The sequence below is a fragment of the Diceros bicornis genome, chromosome 25, assembly GCF_020826845.1.
Source record: "Diceros bicornis minor isolate mBicDic1 chromosome 25, mDicBic1.mat.cur, whole genome shotgun sequence".
NCBI lineage: Eukaryota > Metazoa > Chordata > Mammalia > Perissodactyla > Rhinocerotidae > Diceros > Diceros bicornis.
In genome coordinates, this window is record NC_080764.1 from 27,647,613 (window position 1) to 27,662,750 (window position 15,138).

The following is a 15,138-nucleotide window of genomic DNA, read 5'->3' on the forward strand; positions in this document are numbered from 1 at the left end:
TGTTCCTGACAGAGCCAGCTTTAGAGTTTACCCCTCTGCTGATGAAATCCCTATGGAAGAAAGGTAGATATTTTGAATGTTTTACTGTGATGGTATTTGCATTTACTAAGATGCTTTACAACAGTCCCTGTGCTTGATTCTTTGTTCCTATGGAGGATTAGTGCTTGAAGTAAGTGTAATCTTTGAAACAACCTTTCTTCTACTTTGACTGGATTCCATTTTGCTTTTTTTTTTTTTTACTGTCCTGATTTCCTGGTTGGCCTTTTAACTATTGACATTACAGTAGTTTTTATTTTTTTGAGGGAGAGGGATGTCAATATCTTAACTACTAACTCATGTTACTTCTGCCTCCATATTCATTTTAAGACTATTCCCTGGTGACTACCTGCTGCCGCTATTTTAGTTCAGACCTTCATCATTGCTTTCCTGGACTTTTTATTTCCGTTTCTCTACTTTTGATCTCCTTTCCTCTTTCTGTCTCTCTTAACACACCCCCTGCCCCCAAATCTATTCTCCACACCTTGGATAACCTAGTTATTTTTCTGAAGTACAACTCTGAAACCACCCTGTACTGTCCCTCACCCAGCCACAAGCTTAAAACCTTTCATTGGCTCTCCTAGACCTCAGGATAAACTCTAGTCTTCTGCACATTGCCTTCAAGGCCCTGCCTTACCTCTCCAGGCTGATCTGCTTCCCCCAACCCCTCAGCCCTCCACCCCAGTGTTCTCTTCCATCTCCATGCCTTTCTACTTGATGTTTCGTCCCTGTATCCCTTTGTTTTAGCTCAGGATTACCTTCTTTGTGAAGTCTTCCCTGACAGTTTGTTTCTCTAGCAGAATTAAGGCCTCTCTCTCCTATGTACTACCTATAAATATATCACAATGCTTTGTAGTTTTAAAACTATCTGAATTCATTTATCATTTTGAATAGGCAATAAATGTGCATATATTTTTATGGATTTTGAAAGTTCAAAAAGGATTTAATAGTAAATTTTCTCTTCTCTTTGTTCCATCAGCATGTTAATTGTTGATTAACATGTATGTTTCACTGACTGCCATGAACTCCGTGGCGGCAAGGATTTTCTTTTCTTTATTTCTGTATCCCTTTACCCAACAAAGTGTCTGGCTTGTAATAGGCATAGAAAATATCCATTTCCTCTGAATATGAGTGGCTTCTTCCTTGCTGAGAAGTCTGCTTGACTTGATGGTCTGCATGTTTCTGTGTTTCCCTCAAAGCCCTCTTAGTATAAGTGGACCACTCAGCAAATATAGTATAGTAGCCACTCGGTAAATACTGGTTGTTTAATTTCTTTTTTTTTTTTTTTTCCACAATATATGATTTTAAAATTAACCTGTATGTCTTGAGGATGACTTTTATTTATCTCTCTTTTCTGGCTCTGAAAAATTTTATATTTTTTCCTGGCAGTTCTCAAAGATGAAAAAGATAATGCTTTTGTTAACTCCAGTAAAACTATCAGTTGAACTCTTATCAATTTTTTTTCTTTTATTTACTTTTCAGATTAAGGCATAAGTGTCATAGAAATAAAATTGTCAAGATTTATTTAAAAAACAAATAATTTCCAGGATATGTTATTGAGTCAGTAGACAACCTTCATTTTGTGTTAGGAGCCATATGGTAGCCTTTTCTGTTTCGGAAGAGATATGGGAATGTGAGCAAAGAAGACTCTACAGCTCACAAGGGTATTAAACGCTCGTAAATCTTTTGGAAATTCCTCAAATATTATAAGTAATAGAGCCTACACTAAGAAACATTAAAATGAATTTGAAGTATGGTTTGGGCAAGAGTCATCTTTGTCTTTCAAATTTTCAGAGACTTTTATAATTCTAAGCATATGAGGTTGACTGGTTATTATATCCTACTTTCCAGAATTCTTTTGTGTGAATTAAGCTGTGCGGAGGCAGACAGTGCAATTATAAGAATAGAATAACATTTTAATTCAGAGTGGTTGGTGGTTGATTGCTAACCACTGTAATACATATCTTCTTCCCTTCCTCTTTCCTTGCCCTCCCATTTCTTTCTAAATCACAGTTATGGGGCCTGGCACCTTACCAGGGCTTTGAAGGGTCTGCTCCCAGCTGCACTTCAGGTTTTGGCAGAGTGTCAAGTTGTGACACTTTTTGTATACAAGACACCCTAGGATGGCCATCCAAAGACTGTTTGGGTGACTAGTATAGGATTCTCTCTGGATTTTAAAGAAATTCATTTCTAATGTTTTGTTTATAAGTGAAATAATGCCTGATGTAGGTTCTCCCTAGACTTTTAATGTTGTTTTTAAAAAACAGCATTCACTTTGGGGGCATGTAGTATTGAAAGCGTTGTTTTGAAATGTTCAAAGGCATAGCAAGTGCTTTTTAATGCAATGTGTTTTGGAAGCGTTCCATGAGCATCAGCAGCTGTGCTTTTAGAATATTTTGAATTACCATCCTTTTGGGCATACGTACCTCTGCTTAAGAAGTACAGCTCCTGTGCAAAAGAAAATGTCATATGTAGGTCTGTAGAGCTGGGACTGGTCAAAGGAAGTGGTAGGAAGGACATGTGAGTGTGGTTATGTGATAGTAATAGTTGCAAAGAGAGGAAAATGAAGTATTAGGAGAAGGATTGTATTGAGTCTTAAAAACTGCCTTTCACAGAGACTAGTCCATCTAATAAGTGCTCACTGATTAATCAGCCAACCACAATATTGTTTCACTTTTTTTAAAAATACTGTTTGAACTATGTACTTTTTAAAATTTGCATTATGAGTTTATTTGGTAAACTCTGCACAATAAGAGTTGTTTCTTTTGTTATATAGTTCAAGTGCTTGATACATATTTAGATGTTCTGTGAGTAATTGATACCTGTGTATTGACTGGTTGAAATCAGAAAAGCCTGACCATGGTAGGAATTTAAAATTGTGATAGAAATTTTGAGTTTGGGTAAAATTCATTATGAATAAACAGACTCAAGAGAAAGCCAGCGTATTAGTTACCTGTGGCTACTGTAACAAATTACCACATAGTGGATGTCTTAAAACAACAAAAATTTATTCCTCAGTTTGGAGACCAGAAGTCTGAAATCAAGGGCTGCACTCCCTCCAAAGCCTCTATGGGAGAATCCTGTCCTTGTTTCTTCCAGCTTCTTGTGGCTCCAGGCGTTCCTTGGCTTGTGGCTGCATCTCTCTAATCTCTGCATTCTTGGTCACATTGCTTCCTCTTCAGTCTCAAAACTCCCTCTGCCTCTCTCTTATAAGGATACATGTAATTGCATTTATGGTCCACTCATATAAGCCAGGATAAAATCTTCTTTTTAAGATGCTTAATTTAATCACATCTTCTACCATATAAGGTAATATTCATAGGTTACAGAGAGTAGGAAGTGACTTATCTTTTTTTGGGCCAGCATTCAGCCCAATACAGTCTGGAAGCCTCAGTTACTCTATATGGATGAGAAAAGTGAATTGAGGCTAAAGTAGCATTAGAATGGTGAACATATTCATTTGATATTTTTGAACTAATACGTGCCTGTGTTTGTTTTAGGTATTGGGTTATAAAGATGAGTAAGACATGTATCTTGCCCTGAAGGAAGTTACACTGCATGCGTTCCATATACTAATATACAAGATAGAAGACAGAATGTATGTTTGAGAGAGTGAGGAAGTACTTCATGGAGGAAGTAATGCGTTTCTGAGCAGGGTTTTGAAGGCTGACTAGGAATTCACTAGATCAGAGTGCAGAGGGATGGAAAGCCTTCCTGGCAAGGAAATTAGTATTTGCAGAAATATGGAGGTGCAAAACCGCAGTGTGTGCTCTGCGCGGGAAGCTGTCGGTAGTCAGTGCAATGAGATAAATTTTAAATTTGTTTTCATTTCTAATAGACAATAGCTGTCTCCCATTTTACCAGCTGCAAAGTAAACATTTTCTATTGTGATCATTCTTAAAGCAAAGATCTTTTCATAGATTAAGATAATCTATGAATGGCCATTAAATAATGAAAAAGTGCTTCAGGGAAATGCAAATTAAAACCACAATTTGATATCACTTTACATCCCCTAGAATGGCTAAAATGAAAAAGACGGTGTTAAAAGTAATCAAACAAGGAGGCCATTAGACTGAGGCGACTCTAATGCCTTGGTATCCTATGTAAGCAAATCAAAGCCTAAGCCAGAATCAATGAATGGGAATCTGAGAAAATGAAACTTAAGAACAACCAATCATAGCCAGCTAGACTTTCTCAATTAAGGCAACTCCTTAGGTGATAGCCAATCAAATAATTTCCTTGCTTCGCTTCCACATCTTCTCTATAAAAACTTCTCCATTAGCTCCTGTTGGTGGAGTGTTCCTAACCACTTTGAATTTGGGGTTGCCCCATTGGAATCGATGTATGCTCAAATAAACTCTTAAAATTGTTAATGTGCCTCAGTTTGTCTTTTAACAACTGACAACACCAAATGTTGACAAAAATGTGAGGCAAACAGAACTCTCGTATGTTGTTATTTGAAATGGAAAATGGTACAACCACTTGGGGAAAAGATTTGTCAGTTTCTTATAAAGTTAAACCTATACTCCATGGTTCAGCAGTTCCACTGTTATATATTTACCCTTCTCCCCAAATGAAAACATGTCCACAAAGTCTTGTACAAGAATGTTCATAGCAGCTTTATTCATGATAACTAATCTTCATAATAACCAGAAACAATCCAAATGCCTATCAGTAAGAGAATGGATAAACAAAATGGGATATATTTAAACAATGGAATACTCTTGGGTTCTTCCTTTGTGAACTCAAGGAATTGTATACCTAAAATTTGCATGTTTCATTATATGTAAATTTTACCTTAAAAAGACTGTAAACAAACAAAAGAGAACTGGTGGAAGAAATGGCCCTTTTTCTGAGTGTTCTTGTTTATCCATGTGATGTCTGAAACTGTGTTAACCTCACAACCATGAGGACGATTAAGCCAACAGAATGTGTTGGCAGAAGGATGGAGAAGACCAGGGTCCTTGATGAAACTGAGCCCAATTTTTGAACGAAAACTTAAAATTTTGAATTAAAACTTTTTAAAATAGAAGATTCTGAATCCTAAAAATTGTGAATTATCATATACGTACAGAAGAGTATATAGAAACTGTCCATCTGAGTGATTTACAAAGCAAACCCCCATGTAACCACAACAAAGATCAAGTAGTAGAACACTGCCAACCTTCCTCAGGTAACACTATTCTGACTTTTATGTTAATCACTTCCTTTCTTTGCAATTTTACAACCTAAATGAACATAAGCATGTATCCTTTAAATACTATAATTTTGCCTGTGTTAGATATTTTCTGAACTTTGTATGTTTGGAAAATTTAGTTTGTACTCTTTTGTGTCTGGCTTCTTTCTTTTGCACGATATGTTTGTGATATTCACTTATGTAGAATGTATTATAGCTTATTTTCATTGGCATAAGTATTAGTTTCATTATACTGCAATTTGTTTCTTCAGCGATTAATGGACATTTGGTTTGTTTCTAAGTTTCAGTTGGGAATAATATTACTATTATTATTCCAGTATTACTGTTAACAGTATTATTTCAGCAGAAATCTCTTGGTGCACTTGTACTCATATTTCAGTTGGGTGTATATGAAGTAGAGAAATAGCTGAGTCATAGTATATGCATTTCTTTAACTTTAGTAGATAATGCTCGTTTTTTTCCAAAGTGGATATGCCGATGGATATGCCAGTTTACACTACAGACTGTTGCTTCCCATCCTCTCCAAACTTATGATCAGTCTTTGTGGTTTTCTCATTGTGGTTTTAATTTTATAAAGAATTCCTACATATTAGTACGTAAAAAGAAATCAATAGAAAAAAATTGTGTAAAAGATTAAACATAAAATAGATATTTTACAAAAGAGGACATCCAAATGGCCCGTGAATAAAGAAAAGGTGCTCAGGTTCCTTATTTATCAGGGAATTGCCTTTCAGCCTTTTGGGTGTGTTCTTTTCCTGCTGTGAGTTAGTGAAGATATTGTCCTATATTCTAGCAGCTTTGTTCTTTTGCTTTTCACATTCAGATCTTCGTTGCATCTAGAATTAATTTTAGTGTGTAATACAAAGTTGGGCCTAGGTTTCTTTTTTTCCATAAGGTGATGTGATTGTCCTAGCGTCTTTTATTGAAGACAAGACATTTTATCACCCCCAAAGTAAAGTCTACCCATTAAGTGGTCAGTCCCTGTTTTCCCCTCCCCCCAGCCCCTAGCAACCACCAGTCTGTTTTCTGTCTCTATGGATTTACCTATTTTAGATATTTCATATAAATAGAATCATACTCTGATGACATGAATAGTAGATGTTTTATTAGCCCCACAAGTCCCTGAGCATCTGTTATTTATTTATTTTTTATGTCTATTTTCTGTTTGTTATTCAGGTAGAGTAATTTCTATTCTATCTTCCAGTTCATTTTCTCTTTCTCTTTCCTCTCTATTTCTGCTGTTGAGCTCATCTACTTAAGATTTTTATTTTGGTCATTGTATATTTCAGTTCTAAAATTTCCACTTGGTTTTTCTTTATATATTCTGTTCTTTGCTGAGACTTGTATTTCTTTGCTGTGACTTTCTCTTTTGTTTATTTCTAGCTTGTTTGTAAGTGCTCATTGAAGCCTTTTTATCATGAATTCTTTAAAATCTTTGTCACATAACTTTAATATCTCTGTCATCTCAGTGTTGGCATCTATCAGTTGTATTTTTACATTCAGTTTGAGATCTTCCTCATTCTTGGTATGACTAGTGATTTTCTGTTGAAACCTGGATATTTGGCGTATTATGTTATGAGACTCTGGATCCTATTTAAACCTTCTGTTTTAACTGGCTTTTTCTGACACTGCTCTGGCAGGGAAAGGGGGCGATGCTACTTCATTATTGTCAGCTGGGGATAGAAGTCCAAGTTCCCCTGTTGGCTTCTGTTGACACCCGAGTTGGGGGAGATCATTATTGCTAGGTGCCTTGGAGTTCTGGCTCCCCATGTGATCTCCACTGACACCCTGGAAAGAGTGGCCTTGTTACTGCTGAGTGCTGGTGCCAGTCCTAACTCTCTGCTAGGCCTTCTCTGACAGCACTTCAGCAGGGTGAGGGAGGTACTCTTCCTTACTGCTGGTAGGGGTGAAAGTTCAGGTTTCCCATGTGGTCTCCACTGGCGTTGCAGGAGCATGGGGCTTTATTACTGCTCAGCAGGGATGAAATTCCCAACTTCCTACTTGGCCTTCTTGTATATCACCCAGGCAGGGTACTTGGGTACCTCGTTACCTGGACCCCCCACTTGGCCTTTCCTTGTGTGGATGGAGCTGGAGCCACAGTTTTTTCTTTAGTATTTTCCTGGAGTAGATTGTTATTGTCTAAAATTTTGTTGTCTTGCTAAGCTTCCCCTTTCTTGTTACTTGGGCTAGAGAACAGGCTTTTAGGCTTTTTTTTTTTTTATCTGAACCCGTTGGCAGCTTCTCAGCTCCAAGTTGGGCTTATATGAGGGAAAAAGAAAACCCAGGGAACTCACCACTGTGTTCTTATCCTGAGGTCCTTACCTGGTCTGCCTTCTAATCTCCATTTTTCAGTCATGTTATCTATGTCATATGTATAATGTTCGGGACGTTTAGTTGTATTAGTGGGATTAATAGGGAAACATACATCTGCTCCATCTTCCTGGAAGCAGAAATCTTTATCCCACAAGTTTTAAGATGTAATATCAATTTTCATTTAGTTCAATTAGATATTCTCTAATTTCTATTGTGACCTTTTCTTTGATTAAGTTATTTAGAAATGTATTTTTACTTCCTAAGCACATGTAGCTTTTCCACTTACCTTTTTGTATTGAGTTTTAGTTTAATTGCACTGTGGTCAGAAAATATATTCTGTATAATTTAGATCTTTTAAAATTTTTAAGTTTTTTTTAAGAGTCAGTGTGTGATCAATATTTATAAGTGTTAAGTTGTCTGCTTATAAGGAATGTGTATTTTATATAGTTATTGGGTACAGTTTTCTATATATGTTAGTTAGATCAGGTTGGTTAATTGTGTTGTTTAAATTGTCTATATTCTTTTTTTTTTTTTTTTTGAGGAAGATCAGCCCTGAGCTAACATCCATGCCAATTCTCCTCTTTTTGCTGAGGAAGACTGGCCCTGAGCTAACATCTGTGCCCTTCTTCCTCCACTTTATGTGGGACGCCACCATAGCATGGCCTGACAAGCGGTGCATGGGTGTGCACCTGGGATCTGAACCCCGGGCCGCCAGCAGTGGAGCGCGCACACTTAACCGCTACGCCATGGGGCCGACCCCTAAATTGTCTATGTTCTTACTGCTTATTTTTTTCTGTTCTGTTAGGTACCAAGAATAGTGGTTTAATTTTCCCCCATGATTGTGAATTTGTCTGTTTGCCTTATAGTTCTCACCACTTCTGCTTTATCTCTTTGGTGTATATAAACTAAAATTGTTACATCCTTTTAGTGTATTTAACCTTTTATCATTATGAATGTCTTTCTACTACTATCTCTAGAAGTGGTTTTTTTTTTTCCTGCCTTGAAAACAACTTTATCTGTTATTAATATAGTTCTGTCATCTATCCTTTGATTGATTGCATTATCTTTTCCCTTTCTACCTTTCTGTGCCCTTGTCTTTTAAAAATATATTGTAAAAAAGGCATATAGTTAGGTTATATTTTCTTTTAAATTTCTTTTATTGTAGTATTAATTTATATACTTTAATGTAAACACTGATATATCTGTCTAAATCTACTCTATTAACTTCCTGTTTTCTTACTTGTTTTATATTTCATCTCGTCTTCCTGCTTGCTTTCTTTTAGATGGAGTTCTCAGTGGAGGGGTAGTTCTCAAAGGACAGGCAGGGGTGATTTTTGTCCCCTACGGTACTTTGGGCAAAATGTGGAGACCTTTTGTTTTTCACAACTGGGGGGAGTGGTGCTACTGGTATCTAATGAGTAGAGACTAGGAATGTTGCTAAATATCCTATGATGTACAGGATAGCTCCCCTCAACAAAAGCATTATCTGATCTAAAATATCAATAGTGCAAAGGTTGAGAAACCCTATTGTAGAGTGTTTGAGTAATTTTAATTTTTCCATCCTTTTAGCATTCTTTAATGGTTATCTTAGAGAAAGGATCAGCAAACTCTTTTTATGAAGAGTCAGATAGTCTCTTCAGGCTATGTATAGTTTCTGTCCTGTGTCTTTCCTTTCTTCCTTCCCTCTCTCCCTCCCTCCATTCCTTCCTTCCTTTCCTTTGTTAGAACTGTTTGAGATTTATATCAAAATTGAGCAGAAAGTACAGAGGGTTCCCATATACCCCCTGCTTGCCACCACACATGCACAACCTCCTCCACTATTAACAGCCCACAGCAGAATGGTCCATTTGTTACAGTGAATGAACACTGTATGTGTTCATTCAGTGAATCTAGTTCATTCAGTGATAATGTATGTCCTTATCATTATCACCCATAGTCCATAGTTTACATTAGGGTTCACTCTGTGAACCAGAATGTTGTACATTCTGTGGGTTTTGACAATGTAAATTGGCATGTATTCTATAATTATAATATCATACAGAATAGTTTCACTGGTCTAAAAATCCTCTGCTCTCCCTATTCATCCCTTCCTCTCCCCTAACCACCTCTGATCTTAATGTCTCTATAGTTTTGCCATTTCCAGCATGTCATATAGTTGGAATCTGACAGTATGTAGCCTTTTCAGATTGGCTTCTTTCACTTAGTGATATGCATTTACGGTTCCAATATATCTTTTCATGTCTTGATAGCTCATTTCTTTTTAGGGCTGAGTAATATTCCATTGTCTGGATATACCACAATTTATTTATCCATTCATCTACTAAAGGACATCTTCATTGCTTCCAAATTTTGGCAAATATGAATAAAGCTGCTAGAAACATCGAGTGCAGGTTTTTGTGTGAATGTACGTTTTCCACTCATTTGGATAAATACCAAGGAGTATGGTTGCTGGCTCATGTGGTAAGAGTAATGAATGAGAGTTCCTGTTGCTCCACATCCTCACCAACGTCTGGTGTCAGGGTTTATGGATTTGGGCCATTCTGATAGGTGCGTAGTGATATCTCATTGTTTTAATTTGCAGTTCCCTAATGACATATGATGTTGGACATCTTTTCGTATGCTTATTTGCCATTTGTATATCTTCCCTGGTGAGATGTCTGTTTAGGTCTTTAGCCTAATTTTTAATCTGGTTGTTTTTCTTATTGTTGAGTTTGAGTTCGTATATTTTAGATAACAGTCCTTTATCATATGTGTCTTAGCATGTATTTTCTCGTAGTCAGTAGCTTCTCTCATTGTTTTGACAACGTCTTTCATAGAGTGGAAGTTTTTAATTTTAAGGAAGTCTAACTTGGCTATTATTTCTTTCATAGATGTTGCCCTTGGTGTTGTATCTAAAAAGTCTTTGTCATACCCAAGGCCATCTAGATTTTCTCTTATATTATGTTCTAGGAGCTTCATAGTTTCACATTTTACATTTAGGTGTATGATTTTCATTTTGAGATAATTTTTGTGAAGAGTATAAGGTCTCTGCCTAGATCTACTGTAGATTTTTTGTGGATGTTCTTTATCAAATTGAGGAAGTTTCCCCTCTATACCTAATTTATTGAGAGTTTTTATCATGAATGGGTGTTGGATTTTATCAAATGCTTTATCTGCGTCTGTTGATCTGATCATGTGATTTTTCTGCTTTAGCCTGTTGATGTAATGGATTACAGTAATTAATTTTTTGAATGTTGAACCAATCTTGCATGCCTGGAATAAATCTTACTTGGTCATGGTGGTATAATTCTTTTTATACGTTGTTGGATTTGATTTGCTAATATTTTGTTGAGGATTTTTTGCATCTGTGTTCATTCATCTTTTTAAAAAAAACTCTTAAAAAAGGAGATAACATTCTTAGCTCAGGGCTGTACAACAAAAGACTGCAGGCCAAATTTGATCCATGGGCTATAGTTTGCCATCCCCTTTCCTAGAGATCACAGTATGCATCCTTGACTTATCAAAGTGTAATATTAATTGATACTTTTAGCCTTTTTCTGTATAGTGCAAGGATTCTACAACACTTGTAATTCTACCTCTACTGACTTATATACCATTTATATCATGAATTTTAAGCCTATATTTGTTAAAATCCCACAAGATATTATTTTATGCAGTCAATACTCAATTGGATTATGCACATATTTACAATTTTCATTTATCTTCCTTTATTTATGCTTTGTCAAGTTCACATCTAAGATAATTTCCCTTGTGTCTGAAGGACTCTTTTACTGTTTCTTTTAGTGTGCATCTTCTGGGATGAATTGGTTTTGTTTGTCTGAGAATCTATTTTACCATGATTCTTGAAAGATTTTTTTTTTTGCTATATTTATAGAATGTAAGTTTGGCAGTTATTTCCTTTTAACACTGTAAAGGTAATATTACATTGTATTCTGATTTTCATTATTGAAGTCAGTTCTTTTTGTTGCTAATTTGAAGGCACTGTGTTTCCTTTTCTGGCTGATTTTAAGATTTTCTCTTTGTTTTTGGTTTTTATCTGTCATAATGTGATGTGCCTAGGTGTGGATTTCTTTTTATTTATGTGCTTGAGGTTTGTAGGACTTTTTGAATCTGATATTTGATATTTTTCATCAGCTTGGGGAAGTTGTCAACCATTTTTTTTTTGTTTTGCAAGTATTGCTTCTGCTCTGTTCTCTCTCTCCTTTCCTTCTGGGACTCCAACTACATGTCTGTTAGAATGACATTTCAATTTTATTCTCTGTATTTCTTTCCTTTTTTTGTATTTTCCATCCTGTTTCTCTTTCTACTTTCTTGAATATATTCTTTTAACTTATCTTCCAATTTCTTCTTAAACTATGTCTAATCTGGGCTGTTATACCTGCTCATTAAACTCTTAATTTTGTTTATCATATTTTTCTGTTTAGTTTTCATTGGGTTCTTTTTATGATTTCTAATTCTCACACAAAATTCTCACCCTCGTTTTCTGTTGCCTAGTACACAATAATAGTAATAAAAAATTTCTTTTAGAATCCTTGTCTGATAACTCGAATAGTGAGATCCTTGTGTGTCTATTGTCTGTTGTTTTTTGTGGCTTTAATTCATGTTACCTTATCTTCCTGTGGACTTGGTTTTTTATTTTTATTGTCACATAGTTATTTGTAAAATTGTTTTTTAGAGCAATTTTAAGGCCTAGTCTAATGTCTTTCTTCTGAATTCCCTTATTCCTAAGTGATAGCCTTTAAAGGCTGTATCCAAAATGAAGGGCGTTCACCAGGGCTTCTCCACTCCTTGCTGGTCCAGTCTTTCTGTTTTTGAATTTGAGGACTGTCAGAAGACATTCAGTCACCCAGCCACCTCTCTGGAACTGGCAGATGCCTCCAGGGGAAAGGTGGTCCCAAATGTCCGTCTCATATTTCTGCACCCGCATCCTCCCCTGTTCCCATCTTAGTAAATGTTTGTTCTCTTGTTAGTTTTCTAACGTCTTCAAGCAGCTTTTTAAAATACATATCCAGTTTTTCTTTTTGTCCTTAGCAGGAGGCTTGATTCAAAATACCTAATCCTCTATTACTGGAAATAGAAGACTGTCTTCAAATTTCTTGGTAGAAGAGGTAGATAATACATTTTCCACAGTGTTTAAGGTAATTGAGTTGGGGTTTTCTGTTTTTAGCTAAAAGCCTCCTTGTGTCGTTAGTATAAAAAATAATTCTTTCTTTGTGACCCTGAATATAGAATGGTGGAACCACTTTTGAAGGTCAGAGAAAGAATTGTTATATGATGCCTAACTATGATACTAGATATCTGTTTGGAGGACTACCATAATTATATTTTACAAGATTATCATCGATAAATTGATTACGACTGAACTGGAGAACTGAATATGTTATATGTGCAAAATACTTAATAACAGATATAAAATTCATTCTGACTTTGTTAAGACTCACACAAATAGGCAGATTGTCTTCTGTGATTCTTAAATATTCCTAGAGGAGAAAATCCTGAAAAAGGCTATTGGCAAATGCAACCCAGGGGCTCATAACTTTTGAGTCAAGAAGTTCTTTCCAATAGTTTCTCTAACTGTTGCATTTAAGCCTATTCATATCCAGTCATCACAGAAATAGAGAACAGTTAGTGATTATAGGCCATACTATAGTCTATTTTCATTAGTGTAGGATTCATAAACCAAGACAAAACCTGCATGAACAAAGGCGTGATATGCGTGTTTGTTTAGGGGATGGCTGGAGTAGATGGCTAGATTCTTGGCAGATGGTAGGAAATGAGACTGAACAAGGTAGATTGCACTGATTGTGTAGAGACTTGAAATGCTGGAGTGTTTTAACTTTGTCTCATGTATAGGAGCTTTTGAGTGAGAGTGAGAAGTCAAATAAAAATTTTTTAATATTAATCTGGCAGTGCTCTGTAGGGTAGACCAGAGAGAGAAAATATTGGAAGCAGGGATAACAAAAAGCTCTAATAATGATGTAGTTATAAGGTGATAAGAACCTGACTTTTTGTGGTTAAGTAGGGCTGAAGAAAATGGAATACAGTTTAAAGGAAGAGTATTTGGTGTTTATATATGGCAAGCTGAGAGAGAGAAAGCAGAGAAGGCTTTGGGGTTGTAAGTGTGGATGAATGATGGCGTAATACTGGTATCAGTACCAGAAGCCGGAAAGTCAGGAGGATGAAGGTAGATCGAAAGCAAAGATGATGAATTTGTTTTAAGATAATTTGAATGTAGTGTGATAGCAGGATTATTCATTTTCTGAAAAATTTTTGTAATTATTAAAAAGAAAATTTAACAATAAAATGTTGAAAGTGCAAGGTGCCCTGTGGGGAAGTCCCCCTGTTATTATTTTCCCAGAAGTTACCTCTATTATTAGCTTGGTATATATTATTTTACTCTCTTTGTGAGTGTCAACATATGTGTGTGTGTATCTGTCATTCATACTCTACTTCATTATGCTGTGGGGACAGATCTGACTTATCCTTTTTAATGCGTAGTATAGATATACCTTTGTTTATGGAAGTTTAGGTTATTTCTGATTTTCATTTTTTAATTGAAAACAATGTTGCAAAGAAAATTCTTATGTAATTATCTTTGGGTACTCATCCAGCTGTTTTCTTAGAATAAATTCCTAGAATTGGGCCAGGAGATAAGCAGGTTTATCATTTTGATACAAATAACTTTTCAAAAAGGCTAGTATTGATTTGTGTGTGCAAATTAACAATGTGATTATTTTGTGTGTGTGTGGGGGGAAGTATATCATGCATTTGGGTGTGGTACCTACTGGTGATATGTGATGGTGTATTTTAGCTTTGTTAGTCACTAAAATTAATATATAAAAAGGTAATGAAACTGCAGACATCTTCTTGGAATGGGAGAAATCCTCCTGGTTTGGGAAAATACGAGAGAGCAATGTGCATATGTTTGCATAGGAACTAGAACTGGAGATGAAGTAATGGTGGTGGTGATTGAGAAAGGGATATCCTGAAATTAGTGAAGTCCTGAAAAGTACTTCTAGTAGATTTTAGTGCCAAAAGGGAAGGGGAGAGATCATTTTAACTTTGTTTTCTGAAAATGTTCAGGTCTTAGTGAATTTTGTTTCCATAGGGACTTAACTCCCATTTTAAAGTAGGAGTCAGAATATTACTTTATTGTCAATTTAATGAGAATAAAAAAGAAAAAATACTCATTTTAGCTTGGAAATCTTTCTTTCACTAGTACTAGGACCAAAGGGTAGTTCTTGATTTTTCTAATGTAGTTGAAGCTTTTTAGATCATTAAAATTAAAATACTTTAATGCCTTTTGATGGTTTTATTAGAAAGTATGAGATAGGTGGTATGTTTCTAACTTTAAAATTAAGTTGGGAGCCAGCCCTGATGGCCTAGTGGTTAAAGTTCTGCGCTCACTGCTTCGGCGGCCCAGGTTCGCTTCCTGGTTGTGGAACCATGCTACCTGTCTGTCAGTTGCCATGCTGTGGTGGTGGCTCGCATAGAAGAACTAGAACGACTTACAATTAGGCTATACAACCATGTACTGGGGGGCTTTGGGGAGGGGAAAAAAAAGAGGAAGATTGGCAACAGATGTTAGCTCA

General features: G+C 35.9%; 1 protein-coding gene across 5 annotated transcripts in view; it reads left to right on the forward strand.

Annotated features, from left to right (window-relative positions):
• CEP83 (centrosomal protein 83) overlaps window positions 1-15,138 on the forward strand; it is a 121,152-nt gene that overhangs the window by 25,804 nt on the left and 80,210 nt on the right. Inside the window, exon 2 of one of the 5 annotated variants that reach the window (XM_058568654.1) lies at window positions 13-63. The exons of the other annotated variants lie outside the window; for them this stretch is intronic. The gene's annotated coding sequence lies outside the window, so the exon portion shown is untranslated. The remainder of the gene's footprint in view (window positions 1-12; window positions 64-15,138) is intronic. 5 annotated transcript variants of the gene reach the window in all.